Raw genomic sequence first — 9,811 nt, forward strand, 5'->3', positions numbered from 1 at the left:
CCGCTCTTGTGATTGGTTCTTCACTACATCCACTGACACCACTGTCATTATCCTCTACACACCTATGCCTCATGGCCAAGGGTGAACGAAAGGTATAAAATGATGATGATAGTAGTGGTGATGATAATGCTAGTGATGATGAGAATGGTAGTGATAGTGATAAAGAATTTGAATCACCTTCTTATGATGATCTTGTCAAATTGTTAAACCAATACACTAAAATTATTAGAAAGACAAGAGCTAAAAATGAGAAGCTAGAACTTATGAATGACTCACTCTTAGCAAAGTATGACATAGCTGAAAAGCTAATGACGAGCTTAGAGAAGAGAACAAAATTATGTCATCCAAACTCAAGGAACTCAAAACCTCTAAAAGGGAGCTTAGAGAAAAACATGATAAACTTGAGGAGATACATAATGAGCTCACCACTAGTTACAACTTGCTAAAAGAAGAGTACACTAATCTCAAGGTTAATCATGATAATCTTGTTCTTTCTCATGAGTTATTGCCAAAAGAGCCACATGATGCTACTAATAATATTCTTAAGATTGATATAGCCACATCATGTGATGACTTGATTGTTGAGAGCATTGAGCAAGGTTCTAGTAGCAAAGGCAAGAGAGTGGTTGAATCCGACAACTATGATGATTATGTTAAGCTCAAGAATGAAAATGAAAAGCTCAAGAAGGATCTTGAAAAGCTATCAACCACCAACACAATTGTGATAGAGAATCTTGACAATAATCATGATATGGCACTTGAGAATGAGATGCTTAGAGAAGAGAACAAGAAACTCAAGATGGAGAAGAACCATGATGAACTTAGAGAAGAAAACAAGAAACTTAAGTTGGAGAAAGAGCATCTCAAGACTAGTTTGAGCAAGTTCACAAGAGGCCAATATCTCTAAAGTGAGCTACTTATGAACATCGTGATGAAGATAGATAGAAGTGGTATTAGGTTCTTGGAAAATCAAGAGAAGAAAGCTCAAGTCCAACATCCACAACAATACAAGTCAAAACCTAAGCCAAAGAGATGCTTTGAGTGTAGACAAGAAGGTCACTTTGCTCATGAGTGTGAAACTCCACCACCACAACCCTTGCCCAAGCATGCTAGACCATTTGTCTTCAATGCTCACTACATGCTTAGAAAAAATTATAGTAGAAAGATGAAAGTCATGTTTTTAGGTCCACCCAACAAGAATAGGCCTAAACAAATTTGGGTTGCTAAGTCACTAGTTGAGAAAGTAAAATGCCCTCATCAAGTTTGGGTCTCTAAACAACAAGCTTAATCTCTTGTATGTGTAGGTGAACTACGAGACCGGTGGAAGTCATTGGGTTATTGATAGTGGTTGTACTCAATATATGACCGGTGATCCTCGTATGTTTACCTCACTAGATGAAGAAGTAGATGGTTAAGAAAGGATTACATTTGGTGACAATTCAAAGGGCAAAGTACAAGGGTTGGGCAAAGTTGCAACATCAAATGATCACTCAATATCAAATATGCTATATGTTGCTTCTTTGAGCTTTAACTTGCTATCCATTGGTCAATTGTGTGATCTTGGTTTTTAATGTTTGTTCACTGAGAAGGAAATAGTTGTGTCAAAGAAAGATGATCATCAAGTTATATTCAAGGGCTTTAGATACAACAACCTATATCTAGTGGATTTTACCTCCAAAGATGCAAACTTAAAGACTTGCTTATTCGTCAAAACACCACTTGGGTGGCTTTGGCATAGAAGACTTGCATATGTTGGGATGAGTTCACTCAAGAAGTTAATAAAAAATGAATTGGTGAGAGGTTTGAAGGATATAAAATTTGAAAAGGACAAGCTTTGTAGTGCATGTCAAGCCTGCAAGCAAGTTGCAAACACTCATCCAACCAAAACTTACATATCAACAACAAGAGTGCTAGAGCTTCTTCATATGGATCTATTTGGACCAACAACTTATAAGAGTTTGGGAGGCAATCTATATTGTCTTGTGATAGTTGATGACTACTCTAAATACACTTGGGTATTCTTTCTTCATGACAAGACCGAAGTGGCCACATGTTTCAAGAAGTTTGCTAAGAGAGCACAAAATGAATTTGAAGTGAAGCTCAAGAAGATAAGAAGTGACAATGGAAAGGAATTTGACAACACAAACATTGAAGCATATTGTGATGAAGTTGGAATCAAGCATGAGGTCTCCGCAACCTACACTCCTCAACAAAGTAGTGTAATAGAGAGAAAAAACTAGACACTAATTACCCTTGCAAGAACAATGCTTGATGAGTACAATACATCTCAAGATCTATGGGCAAAAGCTATCAACACTGCATGCTATGTATCCAACAGCCTATTTCTCCAAAAGTTTCTTGGCAAGACCCCTTATAAGTTGTTCAATGGGAAGAAGCCGGACATCTCATTTTTTTGGGTGTTTGGTTGCAAATGCTACATCTACAAGAAGCAGCAACATCTAGGGAAGTTCTAAAGACGTTGTGATATTGGTTTCCTTATTGGTTACTCATCAAAGCCCAAAGCATATCGAGTATTTAATCATACCGCCGGCTTGGTTAAAGAAACATATGATGTGGAATTTGATGAATCTAACGGCTCCCAAGGAGCACATGAGAATCTTGATGATGAACCATTGAGAGAGGTCATAAAGAGCATTCCAGTTGGAGACATCAAGCCCAAAGATGATGAAGATGTTGTACAAGTGATTGATCCACCTTCTTTATTAAATGTGTCATAATATGATGATAAAGATGGAAGAGTAGAAAATGAAGATACTCACGTCTCCCATGACCAAATGGTGGCACAAGCCCAAAATGTTGATGCTCCACATCCTCCTCCTTAAGTGGTTGATAGAAGAAATTATCCTATACTTCAAGCACATCCACAAGATCTCATCATAGAGAGTCCTTCTAAGGGTGTAATGACTCGCTCTTAAAAACTTGCTTCATTTATTAAACATCACTCATTTGTTTCTTACATTGAGCCTAAGAATGTAGCAGAAGCTCTTCAAGGTCTAGATTGGATAAATGACATGCATGATGAATTGAACAACTTCATCCGCAATAAAGTTTGGACACTTGAAGAATGACCACAAGATACAAGAGTCATTAGAACAAAGTGGGTGTTCTGCAATAAGCAAGATGATCATGGCATCATTGTGAGGAACAAGGTAAGGCCAGTTGCAAAGGGGTTCTCTCAAGTTGAAGGGTTGGATTTTGGAGAGACCTTTGCACCGGTTGCAAGACTTGAAGCCATTCGTATCCTTCTTGCATATGCATCTCATCATAAAATGAAATTATATCAAATGGATGTTAAAAGTGCATTTTAAATGGCTTTATAAATAAACTAGTCTATGTTGATCAACCTCCTGGGTTCGAAGACCCTTGATATCCTAATCATATTTTTAGGTTGTCCAAGGCACTATATGGCTAAAGCAAGCCCCAAGAGCTTGGTATGAGCGCCTTTGGGATTTTCTCATTGAGAAGGGCTTCACCATTAGGAAGGTCGACACTATACTATTCACCAAGAAGCTTGATGGAGAGATCTTCATTTGTTAAGTATATGTTGATGATATCATATTTGGCTCATCAAATGAAGATTATTACAAAGAGTTTGATGAATTGATGTCAAAGGAGTTTGAGATGTCTATGATTGGAGAGTTTACATTCTTTCTTGATTTTGAAGTCAAGCAAATGAGAGAAGGGATTTTTATCTGTTAAGAAAATTATACCAAGAATCTTCTCAAGAGGTTTAAAATGGATAAATGTAAGACAATCAAAACACCAATGCCATCTAATGGACATCTAGACCTAGATGAGGGAGGTAAATCGGTTGATCAAACTCTCTACCATTCTATAATTGGTAGCTTGTTATACTTGACCGCATCTAGGCCCGACATCATGTTTAGTGTGTGTATGTGTGCTAGATTTTAAGCTAATCCTAAGGAGGCTCACATGGTTGCCGTTAAAAGAATCCTTAGGTACCTTAAGCACTCACCAAGCATTGGTCTTTGGTATCAAGGAGCTAGATTCCAACTAGTTCGCTATTCCGTTTTGGATTATGCCGGTTGCAAAATTGATAGAAAAAGCACATCCGGAGGGTGCCGTTTGCTTGGTAGATAACTAGTGTCTTGGACCTCTAAGAAACAAAATATTGTGGCCTTGTCCACCACTAAGGCGGAGTACATTGATGTGGGTGCTTGTTGTGCACAAATCCTTTACATAAAGCAAACTCTTCTAGACTATGGTGTAGTTCTAGAAAAGTTACCTCTTTTGTGTAACAATGAGAGCGCGGTAAAACTTGCTAATAACCGGGTTCAACACTCTCGCACCAAGCACATTGATATTCATCATCACTTTCTTAAAGATCATGTTGCTAAAAATGATACATCACTAGATGGTGTAAGGACCAAGGATCAATTGGCGGATATCTTTACAAAACCACTAGATGAAGCTACGTTTTGTCGGTTGAGAAATGAGCTCAATGTGCTTGATCTAAGTAACTTCACCAAAAATGAGCTTGTGTTGTCCCTTGCATTGCATTGTAATATAAAACATGTTTAATTTTTTTTGTAATGCACTTAGGGCTTGTCTAACATGGTTAAGATAACTGCCGAAAAGCATGTGAAGAAGCTTAACTTTGGATCAAACTTGACAAGCAACTAGATTTTCTTTCAAGTATTCCATTGCATATGCATGTATGTTGCTTTGTCTTTTCTTTTCAGTTATCTTTTGAGCATTCGCTGTGTTCATCCACAAATAGGGAGAGCATTTGAAGCTCCTATTGGTTTGGGTGGCCACAAGTTGCTCCTCGACTCTTTTGTTGCTTATTTTTCTAAAATAAATTATAGCCAAAGGCAAATTATTTTGAAAAATTTGAGGGTTTGAGAGGTCTCCCGTATCTGTCCTAATTGGTGGTTATTTTGGTCTTATCGAAGTTGGGACTTAATTGAGAGAAAGCATCACGAAGAAAGGAGAAGAAACTGCTGCAAAAGATGGACCGGACGTAGCAACCGGACTCGCCCATAGCAGCGTCTGGTCAGTACATCAGGAGGAGATGCAAGTGCTGAAAAAGACCGAATGATGAATAGTGTTCCATCCACGTCCAGTGACAAGTTGAATCCGTGTCCCGTTAGGGCAAGTTGGAACACAAGAATGACCGAACTTAGAGCTGTGTCCGGTCCAGGGTAATCAGACGCGTCCGGTCACGTTTTGAGACTCTCTAGACCTCTCTGTACTTGACCGGACTCTGGGGAGCAGCGTCAGGTCATTTTTACCTGTGTGTCTGGTCACAACTTTGTTCGCATGATCTACTTCAAAACTCTAACTGCCACATGGGGCCCGTACCATCACTTTCTTTCACTTAGTCAGCAACCGTTCATGCCCGTCTCTATCCTTCCATATGCCGCGCCACCGCAATCCCCTAAGCCCTAACCATCACCGCTACTGAGCCCTCTCCGATTGCCGTGACCTCATCCTCATGTAGCCGCGCCCATGCCACGCCGCTGCACTCGCCTGTACACTAGTGTCGCCGTCGCGTCCTCTCCGGCCACCGTGCTTGCCACTCTGGCCACAGTTCTTAACCCAGGTGATCTCGTAGGCCATCCTTTCGGCGTCCAATGTGAGTTGCTTGGTTGGCATTTGTTCCAACCAAGGTGAGCACGACCCTGCCATCTAAGTGCTTGATGAAATGCCCCAAAGCCAACTCCTCGCTGTTGTGCCCAATCTTTTCTGTCATTCCTCACAGAAGTGACGTGTCGGCCCTCATGACTTCTTTCTTGTGCTGATTGGTCATCAGTTAATCGTTGTTAGTGAGTTTGGGCAGTGAGGTGCTTGGTTAGTATTTCAATGGTAGATAAACTCGAGGCCAAGTCCACGAGTGCGGATTGAGGCCAAGCCTCACAAGTGTTAGCTAACAGTGGTTCTCTGAGTCAGGGGGAGTTAGTGCTAGATGTTCTTTGTCAGTGGCAGTGGTCCTTTACTCATCCGTTGAGTTCCTTGTAGTGTCAGTTATGGCTTGTTGCGGGAATGTCGGGGGTGGTCCCAGCGATGATGATGAGAGGCGTCCGTCTCGCCTGACAGCGCAGGAAAAGGGAAAGGGGCCAAAGAAAGTAATTGCAAAGAAGAAGTGGAAGAGAGGTGACATAGAGACTAAGAGAGCAGCAGCAGTGGCCGCCGCCGTAGAGCTTGCTGAGAGAGGTGGCAAAGGCAGTGGTATTTGCATTGGGGATCAGTTGTCGCCAGCTCAGAGGGCCGTAGTAGAGCAGCTTAAGACTAGTCTTGGTAGTCCACCTGGTACTATCTTGCTTGGAGGTCGGCGTGTTTCTCTGGAGTCTTAGCGGGGCAAAACAATGACATTTAGGTCTTTTTAGTTGTAGAGAAGAGATATATACACACACGCACGGTAAGCGAGCGCGTGACCCTATTGTCTATAGCTCATGGTGCAATCCCTCTATTAATCAATGACATGGGATCACGGTGTTAGAAGGGATTCTCTTAGTCGTAATGCAAAATGGTAGGAGTAGCATGAATGTGCACTGTACGGAATGCATCCGTTGATGTGCTCTGTATGGAATGCATCCATGGCAGCCTCCATCTCCTCGCCTCGCCCCGCCTCGCCCTAGCGGCCAGCGTCGCTAATTTGCCACCGCGAGGCCCCTAGGAGCACACATAGCAACCCCGCCACCTCCCCGCCCTCCCCGGCGGCCACCGCCTCCCCACCCTGCCCGCCCTGCATAGGCATCGGTGGCCACCACCTCCTCGTGTAGGCCCGGCAGCCTTTGCCTCCCCGCCCCAATCTAGCGGCCACTGCCTCCCCGTCAAGGCCTCGGTGGCCATGGCGGCCACTGCCTCCCCGTCTTGCCCCGGCGGCCAGCGTCGCCCCGCGCAGGCCCCATTGCTCCGCGTTGTGAGATAGAGAAGGACGTCGTCCAACTATGTCGATGTGGTTTGCTCGATTTGGAGGGACGAGGTTGACCCGCATCTAGCAACATATTCCCTACTAGGTTGGACCTAGTTTCACCCAACCCGCAAACCAAATAGCAGGCCATCTGGGTCGAACCCAGGATATCCACTCCAACCCCCAACCCAAACACATGAAGTCCAAAGTAAAAAATATCGAGCAACTTCATATAATTTATTTCCATACCACACACAAGCATTATTATATTTTCTAATATATATACTTATTTTAAAATTAGTTAAACTATAACTATCTACACTTCTACATGAATCCAAAAGGACAATCTATAAATCCCTTTATAATATTCCCACAGCAACACATGAGGTGTCATTTAGTGTCATATAATTCATATGTCATTTTTTCAAGATAAGGTGACGTTCAATTGGGTTGAGATACATTTAGTGACAAGTATGAGAAAAAGAAAAAATATATATCTTGAGCATGTGTTTTTTTCCCGGGTCCAATAGTGGCATAGGCTATCCTATTCGAACATACCAGTCCAGTGCGATTTTTTTTATTTTTAACATTTTTTGTAAACTAATTTTAAATTTAACATAGTTTTTTTTTTCAAAACTAACACTTTTGGCCGCGCCTATTGCCATGACGCGGCGAAACGCCTGTGCCATATCATGCATGGTGACGTGGCGGGAGGATGACATGACGACGACCGGAGCTACTGACCGGTGACGTGGCAGGGTCTGCCGCGCCACTGATCTTGGTGCGGCGCTGTGCGCCACGGCGCATGGCGCGGCCACCTTTGACACAGAGAGACGGATGGCCCATGCTTCCTAGAAAGAGTCTGGTAATTCTGTCGCTTGTGTCACTCGATTTTTTTGGCCGTTCGATCGTGGGGCTCACACACCCTATGCCGCGCTCCCCTCCGACACGGGACGGGACTGGACGGGACGCTGCAGAGCTGTGAGACAGTGGAGAGGGTGGAGATGGCGTGCATGGCGGTCAGGCGTCTCGATTTTGCGGGCAGTGCTGTGTGCTGCGGTGTACTAGGTGGGTGTTTGGTTACTCCTCCTAAATTTTAGTCGTTGTCCCATCAGATGTTTGGACACATGTACGAAGTATTAAATATAGACTAATTACGAAACTAATTGCACAGTTTACGACTAATTTATGAGACGAATCTTTTAAGCATAATTAGTCCATGATTTAACAATATGGTGCTACAGTAACATGTGCTAATGATGGCTTAATTAGGCTTAAAATTTTTGTCTCGTGGAGTACTGATGGATTATGTAATTTATTTTTTTATTAGTATTCGAACATCCCATACAACATCTTCATTTGACACCTCCTAAATTTTAGTCACCGGATCCAAACACTCGTAGTGCTCTACTCTGTTTTGCCATGCATCAAGTGCGCCTCGTTTTTTGCTGTCCTAAACCAAGGCCTCGTTTAGATTATAAGTTTTTTCACTCTCTCTCTATCACATCAAATCTTTGGACACATACATGGAGTATTAAATGTAGATAAAAAATAACTAATTATACAATTTGATTGTAAATTACGAGATAAATCTTTTAAGCTTAGTTAAACCATAATTAAACAATAATTATTATATACAAATAAAAGTGCTATAGTGTCAAATACTAAATACTAATTCCTAACCCCACTCTAAACTAGGCTAAGACCACCGGCATGCATGTGTGCAGCTACCTAGTAGTGTTGCAGCAAGGCTGTTTTTTTTTCTGTCTCAAGACCACCGGCTAGGCATGCATGCATGTGCTGATCCGTCGCTATCACGTCACCTCGCTCTTGATACATATTTATTTTTTAATAGGAGCATATTACATTGTATTGAACCGCATTTTACTATTTCTAGTTAGGTGTAAGTTTTATATTTAATTAATATAAATCGATTATTCATAAATAAGAATAGTCAAAATTATTCGAAGAGTTATTAGATTATTTTTTTTGCTTTTTTTTGTTCTTTATTTGTCTGTATGTCTTAAGATTTCAAAAGGAACCAAATAAAACATACAGATAAACAAAAAGAGCAAAAAAAATGATTTGATAACTCTTTGAATAATTTTGACTATTCTCATTTATGAATAATCGATTTACACTAATTAAATATAAAACTTACACCTAACTAGAAATAGTAAAATATGGTTCAATACAATATAATATGTTCATATTAAAGAAATAAGGGAGTGTTTGGTTCTTTAGTCGTTCCTAAAATTCATGTCACATCGAATGTTTAGGTACTAATAAAAAGCATTAAATATAGATTAATTACAAAACCAATTACATAAATAGAGGCTAATTTGCGAGACGATTTTTAAGCCTAATTAATCAATCATTAGCACATGTTTACTGTAGCGCCACATTGTCAAATCATGGCCTAATTATGTTTAAAAGATTCGTCTCGTAAATTAGTCATAAGTTATGTAATTAGTTTCATAATTAATCTATATTTAATACTTCATGTATATGTCTAAATATTTAATGTATTTTAAGAGGCCTTGAAACCAAACATGCCTAAATCTATATCAAGGACGAGGTGACGTGATAGCGACGGATCAGCACATGCATGCATGCCTAGCTAGTGGCTAGCCAGTGGTCTTAGGCCTGGGCCTTGCACCCAAAAATACCAAAATTTTCAAAAATTTTTGTCACATCGAATCTTTAGACGCATGCATAGAGCATTAAATATAAATAAAAAATAAAACTAATTACATAGTTTAGACAAAATCCACGAGACGAATCTTTTAAGCCTAATTAGACTATGATTGGACACTAATTGCCAAATAACAACGGAAACGCTACAGTAGCGTTTTGCCAAAAATTTTACCATCCAAACTGCCCCTGGTTAAGTTTGCAAATTTTTTAGCGAAA

Source organism: Miscanthus floridulus, chromosome 7, assembly GCF_019320115.1.
Source record: "Miscanthus floridulus cultivar M001 chromosome 7, ASM1932011v1, whole genome shotgun sequence".
In the NCBI taxonomy this organism is placed as follows: Eukaryota; Viridiplantae; Streptophyta; class Magnoliopsida; order Poales; family Poaceae; genus Miscanthus; species Miscanthus floridulus.